Below are 13,625 nucleotides of genomic sequence, written 5' to 3'. Positions count from 1 at the left end.
GCCGCTCCGCGGCATGTGGGATCTTCCCGGATCGGGGCACGAACTCGTGTTCCCTGCATCGGCAGGCAGGCTCACAACCACTGCGCCACCAGGGAAGCCCACCCTAAGCTATTTTTATTATAAGCTCTGGAACACGTTCACTTTAAAAAAATATCTACATGCACTAATTGATGCAAATAGAGAGGAGACGGGGAGGGGAATAGAAAAGAGAGGGCCAAGGGAGTGGGAACAACATTTAAGGGATGGGGATGGGACAAAGAAACAGGGTCAAACAGGAAACAGGACGCTGTAGAGGCAGATGGAGACAAGGGTGTACGGACGGCAGAGGAGGAAAGTCACACCATTGTAAAGCAATTATACTCCAATAAAGATGTTAAAAAAAAAAAGTGTCTTGGAAAGAAATATGGTGATTAGTAGCAAAAGAAACTTAAGAATGGTTCACTTTTCTTTTTTTAACTACTCCTGAGAACTTACACTAATAAAGTTATTCAAAAGTAGAATAAAGCTATGCGGGAAAATACATACATTAAATTGTCATCTTTTATATGTGAACTGAGAGAGAGGGTCCAGGAGAAAATATGGAAGCTACTGCTGCTGCTGGCTGAGCCCTGGAGGGAAGCAAGAGATGAGGCAGGATGGGATCAAGGGCATCAATCAAGGAGGTGGTCTTAAAGAGCTGAGAGAGGGCTTCCCTGGTGGCGCAGTGGTTGAGAGTCCGCCTGCCGATGCAGGGGACACGGGTTCGTGCCCCGGTTCGGGAAGATCCCACATGCCGCAGAGTGGCTGGGCCCGTGAGCCATGGCCGCTGAGCCTGCGCGTCCGGAGCCTGTGCTCCGCAACGGGAGAGGCCACAACAGTGAGAGGCCCGCGTACTACAGAAAAAAAAAAAAGGAGCTGAGAGAACAAGGAGGAAAATGACGTGTCTACAACGCCACATACATTTCTTGACACCTGCCTGTGACTCTTCAAAGTACACACAAACTATCTGCTCGCGAGCACTCTTCTTGGGATCCACAGCCTCCAGCAGACTGTAGACATGGTCCACACCTCCACAAAGGCATTTTTTTTTTTTTTTTTTTTTGCGGTACGTGGGCCTCTCACTGTTGTGGCCTCTCCCGTTGCGGAGCACAGGCTCCGGACGCGCAGGCTCAGCGGCCATGGCTCACGGGCACAGCCGCTCCACGGCATGTGGGATCCTCCCGGACCGGGGCACGAACCCGTGTCCCCTGCATCGGCAGGCGGACTCTCAACCACTGTGCCACCTGGGAAGCCCCCACAAAGGCATTTATTTAATCACAGTGTTTAAGTATTTTTCATGTTCACAAGCGAATGTTTACAAGTTTACGATTACATTTCTTTCAAGTCAGAAATATTTTTAAATCACCTTTAATTAAACAGTGCAAATCACTTCATAGGTGGAAGTTGTTGTTCTTACAAATTGAAAAAAATTAAATATGAATGTGGTTTTGTGAGCCTAATTATGGAAGTTAGCACCTTTCCTAATTCAATAAGGAATTATCTATAGTACTTCAAGAATCAAGTATATCATAAATATTTTTAAACTTCACTCAGGACTTTCAGATAATAAATAGAAATAAATATGCAAAGGAAAAATAACTGGAATCAGTCTATGCGTGTGCAGCACACTAGTAGGAGTTTTCCTGAAAGTACGAGGCAGTGAACCGGAGAACAGGGTGGACTGCATGTCAGATCACCGCAACCCAGAATGAAGTCAGCCTCTGACAGGCTGTACGGGGTTGAACTTACTGCTTCACATCTCTGGGCCTCAGTTCCCTCACCTGTAAACTGGCATTTCAGCTCTAAAGTTCTATACAAAAGGATTATAATTCCAAAATTGCATGAGTTCTCCAAGTGCCTCTACAGTGAAAATTGGTAATCAGATCTCTTATTGAAATTTTTTATTTAAAGCAAACAAAGTTGAATTACAGACTTCGGGATTGCACTGCGCATCAGGCCGCTGGTGGAGTGTTCCCAGGGGACTATTTTGGTAAGTTTGTTATTTTTCAGCGCCTCACCTGCAATCAGTGTCCGGGTGTTGCATTTGAATAACAGTCTGAAGTCAGAGTCAAGTGGGGCTCTGCGCCTGGAAGCTGCAGCCTGCATCCTTGGAAAGTAACACTTGCTGCTGACACAGAGCCATTCTAGGGAGGCACACTGCCAGGGAGCACCAGGAAGAGGGATTTTTTTTTCCTTCTGAAAGGAGCGCAGGTTGAATTTATTGAGGGTTCTGAGGAAGAATCTGCAGCGTGCAAAACACGCTAAACTTAAATTCAGAGGCTGATCTGAGAGGTAACCAGTAGATCACAACCTTCGGTTTTGCAATAAACTGAAACTACAGAATTTTACAATTACTGGTTGGTTAGAGTAGATATTTTAAATGTGCAAAATGACTGCAAACTCATCCTCCTCTGTCTTCTAAGTCCAAAAAGTCTTAGAGATTTACCTGCCATAATTAAAGGCTGCAGTTATATCACATCAAACTCAAGCCTCCTGTTCAGTGTAGCAAAAAGGGGAAAAAGACACTTTCAGGATGGACTTTGAACATGGACCTCAAGGAGAAAAAAAAAAACCCACGAGTTTTTAAAAATTAAAATTCTGGACTTCCCTGGTGGTCCAGTGGTTAAAAATCTGCCTTCCAATGCAGGTGACGCGGACTCGATCCCTGGCGGGGAACTAAGATCCCACATGCCGTGGGGCAACTAAGCCTGTGCACCACAACTAGAGAGCGCGTGTGCCACAACTACTGGGCCCACGCACTCTGGAGCTTACACACCACAACTAGAGAGAAGCCGGTGCACTACAACTAGAGAAGCCGGTGCACTGCAATGAAAGATCCCACGTGCTGCAACAAAGATCCCGTGTGCTGCAACTAAGACCCGACACAGCCAAATAAATTTTTAAAAATTTAAAAAAAAATAAAAAATAAAAATTAAATTCTAGTGGTTTCACTTTAGGATAAGAGCAACTTCTCTGTCAAAAATCACTATCCTAGATTCTTAGAATGAAATTCTTTTCTCCTGTGCAAAGCATATGTATTGCCAAAAAAAAAAACCCAACAAAAAACGAAAACATAAAAAAAAAAAAAAAAAAAAAAACGAAAACAGAGTCCAGAATTATCTGTACTAGTGTGTGGGCCTATGATGTTCTTTTTATTTATTCATTTATTTATTTTTGGCTGCGTTGGGTCTTCAGTGCTGCGCGCAGGCTTTCTCCAGTTGCAGCGACTAGGGGCTACTCTTCGTTGCAGTGCACGGACTTCTCATTGCGGTGGCTTCTCTTGTTGCAGAACACGGGCTCTAGGGGCGAGGGCTTCAGTAGCTGTGGCACGCGGGCTCAGAAGTTGTGGTTCGCGGGCTCTAGAGCACAGGCTCAGTAGCTGTGGCGCACGGGCTTAGTTGCTCCGCAGCATGTGGGATCTTCCCGGACCAGGGCTCAAACCCATGTCCCCTGCATTGGCAGGCGGATCCTTAACCACTGCACCACCAGGGAAGTCCCGGGCCTATGACGTTCTTAATCAAACCCAACTGATTATACAATCATCATTCTGTAGCAGTTTTAGAGAGAGATAGTTTGCTTTCTTTAGCTCGTCATAAAAATATTTTGTACACATCAATACACCCACAGAAAGTACATCAAATTACGTCAACTAGCTTTAAAAAAAGTACCTGTTGAAAAATACAAAATGGGCTACAAACCCGAGGCTATTCCAAAATAAATCAGTTTAGAAAAACAAACTTTTTTATAGCAAAATGTTAACAACACGGTATTATACTGGAAAAAACTAACCCCGCAAGTTCTTGTACAGGTCAAGAATCAGGGACTCTCACAAAGCATGCACATCTGTCACCTGGAGAACTAAGAATGTCATGAGTTATACCTGCTCAAGCTTAGTTTCCTTGCTGGTCTGAGCTGCAGTGGGCAGAAACCTGGCAGGCCAGGGCAGGAACGTCTACACCATGAGGTTCACAGCTCACAGTACTGGCATCTGACTGTCAGGCTACCAGCTCACGATTCTTTTTTACTGATTATTTATACAGGAGATTTATAAAATGTAAAGAGGTTATTATTTATACTGACTCCCAGAGAAGGGGCTAAAGTTACAAAAAAAAAAAAAAAAAAGAATGAAAGGAAAGGTCTTTGGAGCGGTTAAGTGCTGTAAGTGTGTTCTACCCTGTTTAAATTCCTTTGTGGTTATAGCACACATACTTTGCACAGGAGGTTTCTTCAGAATGACACTCATGTATGGTGGTCAGGAGCAGAGAGCACTTCAGATTTTAGGTGTTGACATGAATCTTTTAATTTTAAATTGTTCTTCCTTCCTTGAGTCTCACTAGCTCCACAAGTCAACAGATTTCTATTAAATAACTGATTTTATTTTGTCTCTAGTAGAAGATAAAATATTTTGTGTCTCGGGATTGGAGAAATCGCCTGAAAAGTACTACAAATGCAGATTTCCGGGCCAACATCCAGAATTCCAACTGAGCTGGTTTGTTTGGGGGCCCCCAAACCTGCATTTCTACAAGTACCTGGGTGATCTTGATGCAAATAATCCTGTTTTATAAAAACATCTTTACTTTTTCCTGAAACAATTTCAGCTGAACTTGATACCGTGGCTGGGATTTATATCAAAACAGTGGGGGCCCCTGGGCCAGTGGGACAGGTACACATGAACAAGATTCACCATAAATTCAAAATTGCTGATGCCGGGTGACAGGCACATGAGGGCTCATCATATTAATTATTCTACTTTTGTGTATGCTTGAAATTTTCCATAATAAAAAATGAAAAGAAACAAAAAGCTCCGTAAAAAAATCACAGCAAGTCTACAGCCCCCTGTACTTTCCAAGAGACTTGCCACTGGACGTTGTATCTGAACTTTCACCAATTAAAGGAGTTGCCTATGATCCCTTTCAACAATTTCCAAAGCTGATAGGCCCCCTAAAATAATTCTCTCTAACTTAAGCTTACAAGGTTTCCCTCCTATTCTTAGAGATTAGGCTGCTCTTGGAGAGAGCCAATAAAATCTTTCAAATATCCATTGCTCTGAAAATAAAAATAACATCTTGCCAATACCACTATACCACAAGTGTGGGATGTGTAGTATTTACGATGGTATTAATAGGCGATTAAACGGTGGTCAAGTGACACGGTCAAACGTGCACAGGGTCCGTCCAAGTCATCTGTCTCTTAGAGGCCCTTTGTCCCTCCAAAATCTCTCACTGACTCTCTCTCTTTTCCCAACACCTAGGATTAGATACAGGAAGCAGAGGATCAAACCCCTATAATACAGGACCTAATGAAACTTAAAAGCTTTTGCACAGCAAAAGACGAAAAGACAACCCTCAAAATGGGAGAAAATATTTGCAAAGGAAGCAAATGACAAAGAATTAATCTCCAAAATTTACAAGCAGCTCATGCAGTTCAATATCAAAAATACAAACAACCCAATCCAAAAATGGACAGAAGACCTAAATAGACATTTCTCCAAAGAAGATATAAGATTGCCAACAAACACATGAAAGGATGCTCAGCGACACAAATCGTTAGAGAAAGGCAAATCAAAACTACAATGAGGTATCACCTCACACCACTCAGAATGGCCACCATCAAAAAATCTACAAACAATAAACGCTGGAGAGGGTGTGGAGAAAAGGGAACCCTCTTGCATTGTTGGTGGGAATGTAAATTGATACAGCCACTATGGAGAACAGTATGGAGGTTCCTTAAAGAACTAAAAATAGAACTACCATACAACCCAGCAATCCCACTACTGGGCATATACCCTGAGAAAACTATAATTCAAAAAGAGTCATGTACCACAATGATCACTGCAGCACTACTTACAATAGCCAGGACATGGAAGCAACCTAAGCGTCCATCGACAGATGAATGGATAAAGATGTGGCACATATATACAATGGAATATTACTCAGACAAAAAAAGAAACAAAATTGAGTTATTTGTAGTGAGGTGGATGGACCTAGAGTCTGTCATACAGAGTGAAGTAAGTCAGAAAGAGAAAAACAAATACCATATGCTAACACATATTTATGGAATCTAAAAAAAAAAAAGTGGCTCTGAAGAACCTAGGGGCAGGACAGGAATAAAGACACAGACGTAGAGAATGCACTTGAGGACACGGGGAGTGGGAAGCGTAAGCTGGGACGAAGTGAGAGAGTAGCATGGACATATATACACTGCCAAATGTAAAACAGGTAGCTAGTGGGAAGCAGCCGCATAACACAGGGAGATCAGCTCCGTGCTTTGGAACCACCTAGAGGGGTGGGAGGGAGATGCAAGAGGGAGGAGATATGGGGATATATGTATATGTATAGCTGATTCACTTAAACTAACACACCATTTTAAAGCAATTACACTCCAATAAAGATGTTAAAATAAAAACAAACAAAAAAGAAAAACCCTAATATAAATGTGCCAGTAGCAGCAAGCAAATCCAGGGCCCAGATACTGGTTTCTAATATCACGCTCCAATAAAAGGAAGCTGCGTGAGACATGGCTGATCCTAGGGCCGCAGCAGGGAATATACAAGGTGAGCTTATAGCGCCAGAAAACAAGGAAGTGCTTAAAAAAAAAAAAAGAAAGATGGACATATGTCTATAGGACACAGGAGCCAACTGAAAGGACTCCCAGGGGCCAATTTAAGCAGCAAAATAAATAACAGTATTGAATTATAACCCAAAGTGTAAAATCAATATCCATGTGTCCATACTGATATAAATAATTGAATAAGGAAATAAATGGGGAAGAATAGTTAAATACCCTGTACAGAAACCCAGGTGATTTCTACCTCAAGGAGGTGGCACGGAACTCATCACCACTAAGTGCGGGCTGTGCGTACGTGCAGCGTGGAGAAGGGAGGAAAGGGTAACCTGACAGTGGAGAAAGCTGACACAGCACGGCCAGGGGATCAAGGGACTAGTAGTCTTGAAAGCACGCACCCTTGACATGATGTGATGAGAACAGCAGTTCAACTCTGTGGTCTTCCTCCCCAAAACACAGAATCCCAGCCTAATAGCGAGAAAAACATCAAACATGCACCAGCTGAGGGATGTTCTACAAAACTCCTGACCAGGACTCCTCAAGATGTCAGGATCATCAAAAACAGGGAACAGACTGGAGGGGCCCAAGGAGCCATGTCAACCAGACACACTGTGGGATCCTGAACCGGAAAAAGGACATCAGGGAAACACTGAAGCAATGTGAGTGAAGTCTGCACGCTGGTTACAATGTATGAGTACCGGCTACTTGTTGTTACCAACGTCAAAAGGGAAAACTGGGCAAAGGATACACAGGAGCTCTTTGTACCATCTTTGCAACTTTCCTGTAAATCTACATTTGTTCTAAAAGAAAAAGTTTATGGCTAAAAATAAAACAACTATCCATGGCCTCATTCCAGGTGAAGGACTGGGGCTGGATGAAGTTCACAGGACAATGACAGGGTCTAAGCTGACACCCTCTCCTTTTAACACACGCACGCTCTGGAGTGCTGGTCTGGTGAAGTCAGTTCTCCAGCACCATCTCTCTCATACTTCAGCATCACCCACAAACTTCAAAACCACGCAAACACGAGAAATACTGAGGCGATGAGACACAGAGCTTACAATCCAGGTGAAGAGACAGGACTTAAAAAAACAGGTGGTATTTGCTAAGTGCAAGCGGTAGGCCAGTACAACAAACGCAAACCTTTTTTGATGACGCAACCCACCAGTAAATTTTCTTCGTAGTCCTTCCATTTCATGTAAATTTATTTACAAGTCATACAAATGCATTAGTGTACCAATACACTCTATCCCTCAAAAGTCACATAAGTCAAAAATTTTTAAGGGCGAAATGAAAATAAATTAGAAAATTCCCACGTTTTCATGCTGCATCCCCTGGAACGTCTTGTCTCACAAGGAAACACTCTTAAGAGTTCATCAGGGGTGGCCATCGCCAAGCCTGGGCAAGGAGAAAGGTCTTAGTAGGGAAACTGGGGCTGCAAAGAGGTTAAAAAAAAAAAGACAAAGAAAGAGATGACAGCACTTAAAAGATACAAGGGGAAGAGTCAGGCAACTGCACACAGAATATGAAGCGCTGGAAGATGGAACTCTGCACAGGCTATTTCGCAAACCATGAGCAGATCAATTTAGCTGTTAAGAAAGTGCCATGAGAGGGGGAGAGCAGAGGCTGGGACAGCAGAAACTCAGTTGCCATGACCTCCCCGCCCAAAGCTTCCCAAACTGGGGTCAGATGCTGGGTGCCCAGAGCTACTCCAGCTGCACCACAGCACCGGGTCGTGGCACATCTGTTTGAGGTAATGGGAATTTAAGCCTTTTAAAACAAACATATAATATAGTAAAATGCAAAATCTGCCAAGCTGTTAAAAATAAGATGTTAGGTTTACCACCACCCCTCTGAAGCCCCAGGAAAGCAGAAGAGTACAAAGCGCTCTTCTGCAGTCAGGGTGGAGGGCAGTGGGTGGGGGGCAGAGGCTTTCAGAGAAGTAAAGGCGCTCACCGTGTTGTGTCTCAGGCACCTGCGCTGCGACATTTGGCTTCAGCTGTTCTCATGTTGCCCACTTGAATCACAATAAAGTCCAATGAAATCTGGAATCTCTGCACTGGGCTAACCTTTGCACAAAACCTTCTTTTGAAATATTGAGGTTATTTTTCTGATATGCCTGTTCTTTGTGGCAAATAACTGTAATGCCAAGGCATGGTTCCAAATCAGTCATTTACTACAACTTAAAAATACTTCACTCCAACATTTTGCTCTGACACAGGTTTTGCCACAGCTCCTCAGCTTTCTTACAGTGTCTTCATATGAGGATTCACAGAAAAGCAGGAATTCGAATCTAAAAACCACCCCAGATACAGCAGTTTGTTTTAGACCAGGAACGTTTGTCCAGCTTCTCCTTTCTATAATATTCCTTTCCTCGTGTCTGAGTAATAAATAAAAATTTCAAAGAGTGAAGCACCGCTAGAGGACTGCAAAAATACCTAATTTTAAAAGAGAGAGAGAGAGAGAGAGAAAGCAAGTCTGCCACATTCGTCTCTCCAAGTGACATTTTCTAAGGGGAAGCCTCAGAACTGTGCTGGTCCTACCACAGTCTGGGTGAAGGGGCTCCCTTCAGGGACACTTTCTGCGAGCACACAATTTTGTTTGGGATCAACCAAACTTAGATTGCCCGCGGTTCCTTTAAGTAAATTAAAACCAGCAATTGTTCACATGCAAGAGTTTTAGTCATCTCGATGTTCAAAAACAGGTTTATTATATAAAAGCAGACTAATCCAGATCATCTTAAAATTTTCTAGCATAATTCCCCAAGACTATAAATTTCAAGAAGTAGGGCTTCCCTGGTGGCGCAGTGGTTGAGAGTCAGCCTGCCAATGCAGGGGACACGGGTTCCTGCCCCGGTCCGGGAAGATCCCACGTGCTGCGGAGCGGCTGGGCCCGTGAGCCATGGGCCCGTGAGCCATGGCCGCTGAGCCTGCGCGTCCGGAGCCTGTGCTCCGCAACGGGAGAGGCCACAACAGTACCGCAAAAAAAGAAGTAACACTACCAGCTTATACATCATACTTCAATAAGCCAGATTTCTCTCTAAAGGATCTTCACCCATCATATAATCTGCTATTTTGAAAAACAAAGATTTTTTTACATCCATAAGTTCTAGGCATTCCATGATACGCAGCTACCACGGTGACTTCCTTCTTTGAAGCCATACCACCCACCATTAGTCAATTCTAGGATAACCCACCAAATTTACAAAGAAATCTGAAGCAATGAAGGAATCTATGTTGCCAAGGGCCAAACCTGTAGCACGCATGGCTATCACGTGACAGCAACCCCTTAGGTAAATATTATCATCATCCTTTTTTAATAGTTGAATTCTAAGAAGCTTGGAGAGGTCAAGTGACTGGGCAAGGTCTTAAAAGCTTTAAAGTGGCAGAGGAAGGCCTCACACCCAGACTAACTCCAAAGTCCAAGCTCTGGCCACAACGCCTGCTCCTCCTGTGACTGGTTCATGAATTTTAGTCTCAACTGAGCTGAAAAGGTGGATTCTTTTTATATGTCCACCTACAAGGACTTTTTTGAGGACCAGTCTGTTTACAGTCTCAGAACCCTGGCTATCCCCTATATGACATTTACATTACGCAGTGTTTTTCATTATATGTACAGCTGTTCTAAGTGACACAGCCCACAGGAGCACAGAGGGCCCAAGGGCTCTAAATTTCAAGAGAATTGCGTGAACAGTCAGCACATCTGCACATCGATATCAGCAAAACTGTAGAGATCTGATAACTTCGATGCTGATCAGCTACCAAGTTGCTGGACAGATTTCCTATCACTATGCAAAGGAACATATTTAGTTAACCCCAAAATATCACCTACTGAAAGCAATTAACAGCATTCCCAGTCTAAATCAGATCTCAAGCCTTAGAGCCATATATCCTGACAAGAATTTGCATGGAAAGCTCTCAGAAGCTGTTAAAATAAACACAAAAATTCACACTTTAGAAAGCACTTCCTTTACTTCAGAAATCTTTTTCAAGATACAAGCCTGTTTGCTTAATCTAAAACAAAAGCCCCGGTTTCACAAGCTGCTGTTTAATCAGTAGCTGAGTCCCACCGGCTTCACAGACTTCCGTGAGGTCCTTTATCTGGAACTGCTAAAAGCTTCCTCTGTACTCTGTGACCTAATATGCCACAGAACAATAGAAGTGAGTTTCCTTGTCTAAGCACTGCCCTAATATTAATAACAAGTTGTGGACTTAGAGGAATGCCTTCACGCATACAACATCTTTCTTTATGATGTGAATTCTGAGAACTTAGAGGAATGCCTTCACGCATACAACATCTTTCTTTATGATGTGAATTCTGAGAATCTTACAAAAGGCACATAAATACTTGCCAAGAGAAGAAAGGTCTGATAACTATGATCTGGAGAAAAGGAATTTCTTAACTGTAATCTTAGTTTGGTAACTGAACTGTGTGTGAAACAGTGGACTTCCTGCCTTTACGTAAGCTTCCTAAGTGAGGACCGGGATCTCAGTCTATATAATAAGGGCCTTTGCAGAAATACAGATTCTCAGGAAAGCCGCCCCCCCCCACCCCCCAGGGAGGACATAAGGGACTCTCAGAGTGATAAAGAGATTCTCCCCCCCAAATTCGACCTAGAAATGCCTTCTTGCCTGATGGGCAAAGGCAATCCACATATTTACAAAGCTTACTATGACTGAATGGGTAAATACCTTTTTTCAACTTTAGAACCTAGAAATGATTCTGGATGACAAAGAAACGTGGGATAAATGAACTTCGATTTAAATGCTGAATTTCAGTTAACTGTCTCATTTCCCCATGCAAACAGGCTGGCAAAGGATACAATTCAAGTATTTTTTCCAATCTACTGTTGATAAGCCATGCTTTCTCCAAGGCAGTATTAACCAGTTTGAACTTTAAGCAGAATAAGGCCAAGGAGGCAAAGACCATATACAATGGATCTACTCTGAATTTGAAAATGGCCAGCTCTCCCTTTGTAAAGAGTACAGGCCCCCAGATAATCAAAAGCTTGATAGTTGTTTTCAATGTTTAACTGCTCTTTTATCTACTATGTATGTTCCAGAGGGGTTCCTCTTTCTTAACCAGCAAACTCACTTATCAGGATTAGCTCAAAGGTTTCTTTACTCTTCTTGGTCAAGAATCTACCCCCATTACCAGGATTAACAATCCCTTCTGAATGGAAATAAAAACTCCCAAATCTATGTGTGATTGTGCATTTTTTCCACATAATTTAACCGTAGTAGGTATTTGTCATCCATAGGCCACAAGTCTCACCATACACCCTCCAAGCAATAGAACATGAGGGAAAATCTACAAAAGCTGCTACAAGTCACCGAATAGTTCTTTACATTTTTTTAATGCCAACATTTAATATTTCTATTTATGGATTAATTTTCTTGATTGCTTTGTTTTACATACAACACTCCAACAAAAACTTCCATTTTTTGATTCATACCTCCATGAAATAGTAAAAGAAGGGAATAAACACATTAAGAGGTTTATAGGGACTTCCCTGGTGGACCAGTGGTTAAGACTCCGAGCTTCCACTGCAGGGGGCATGGGTTCAATCCCTGGTCGGGGAACTAAGATCCCACATGCCTCACGGTTCAGCCAAAAAAAAAAAAAAAGGTTTATAAGCAGCCACATTTCCAAAGTTTCCTAAATAGAATCTGTTTTACAAAATATGTAAAACTTCGATTAAGAGCAAAGTCATCTGGAAACTTCTTGAATCCCTTTCACATACGTAATCTTTATCCACTGTCCTATTCTAGTGCTAATTTTCAATTTCACTATGAATATGTTTCAATATCAACAACGACACTTCTCCCTACAGTCTTTTATAATTTCCCAGGTACTTTCTGTGACTCATACCTGGGCTGCCTATACATTCCTCATAATATTCACTCTTCTTATCTATCAGGTCAGAAAACAGAATTCACCTTACACATATTTGATCTAAGGCAGTGGCAGAAATTTAGCAATACACTACATGGTACAATGATAACAGTTTATACCCAACTAAAGGGCACTCAATGACATGACCTGGTGTGTCTCTGGAAACAATTATGTTTAGCTTCCATCGTAGATGTGTTTGAAAAATATGTCTTTACCAGGGACAGTACCTTCCACATTCTGCACCCAACTAACATCATTCTAAAATAACTCTTGACCTCAAGAGTATTCTAAACAGCTAACAAGAGACCTGAAGTGGTAAAGCAGAAAAATCACACAGCTAGGGGAATCTAAGACCTGGGTTTAAGTTGTGGCTCCTCCTAAAATTTAGCTGTGTCACCTTGGGTAGGTCATTTGACCCCCAGGGCCTCACTATCTTCAACTGCAAAATGAAAGAAATTGGACTAAATTTTCTTTAAGGTCTCTCCCATCTCTAAGATTCCATGATTCTATGAAATTTCAGTCTCCCCTCATTTCAAAGATAAGCAACAGATGATAATCGTAAATTAGCCGAGATTATTTTTTTCCTTAAAAAAAAATTATCCAACTTGAGATGCTTTCCTGGACTGAAGTTTTATCTGAGAAAATAAACCACAAACGAAAACGATGGGGAGAAAAAAAGAAAATCACACACTGACGTAGCTAAAATAGAAACTTCAATCACCCTTGGGCCATTTTGTCAATAGTTATTCAAAGGCTGCTACTCTAATCACTGGCTTCCTAAAGTAGAGATATTTATAGAGTGGTTTCCTTCTCATTCCCAGAGATTCAATCTGAATAAAACGCACAGCGTCTAAAATCAATTTACAACTTCAGAACAAGTTACAGGGAGCGAAGGAAACTCTGCGCAGCTCTCCAAGTCATTTGCATTTAAGTATGATTAGGGCTAAGAAACGGTTCTCATTATAAGATGTGAGAAAAGCACAGGAGGCAGGTGACATCTGGAAAAGGAAGCAGAACTGCCAGCAAGGGATGTAGGCTGAGGACCTTCAGGCAACAGGTCCAGAGCCGGTGCTGCAGTCTACCCCGGGAGGGGTCGGTCGCTGCCGCCCCGTTCGCAGTCCTCCCCAGCCCCATCCCCATCCCCTCGC

The 13,625-nt window shown here is 42.5% G+C and overlaps 1 protein-coding gene across 2 annotated transcripts in view; it reads right to left on the bottom strand.

Moving 5' to 3' along the window:
- Nucleotides 1-13,625, bottom strand: part of LMTK2 (lemur tyrosine kinase 2) — an 80,383-nt gene that overhangs the window by 66,015 nt on the left and 743 nt on the right. The gene's annotated exons all lie outside the window — the stretch shown is intronic.

This window comes from Neophocaena asiaeorientalis, unplaced genomic scaffold (assembly GCF_003031525.2).
Source record: "Neophocaena asiaeorientalis asiaeorientalis breed wild unplaced genomic scaffold, Neophocaena_asiaeorientalis_V1.1 scaffold461, whole genome shotgun sequence".
Taxonomy (NCBI): Eukaryota; Metazoa; Chordata; class Mammalia; order Artiodactyla; family Phocoenidae; genus Neophocaena; species Neophocaena asiaeorientalis.
This window is presented reverse-complemented; position numbering and strand designations above follow the sequence as displayed.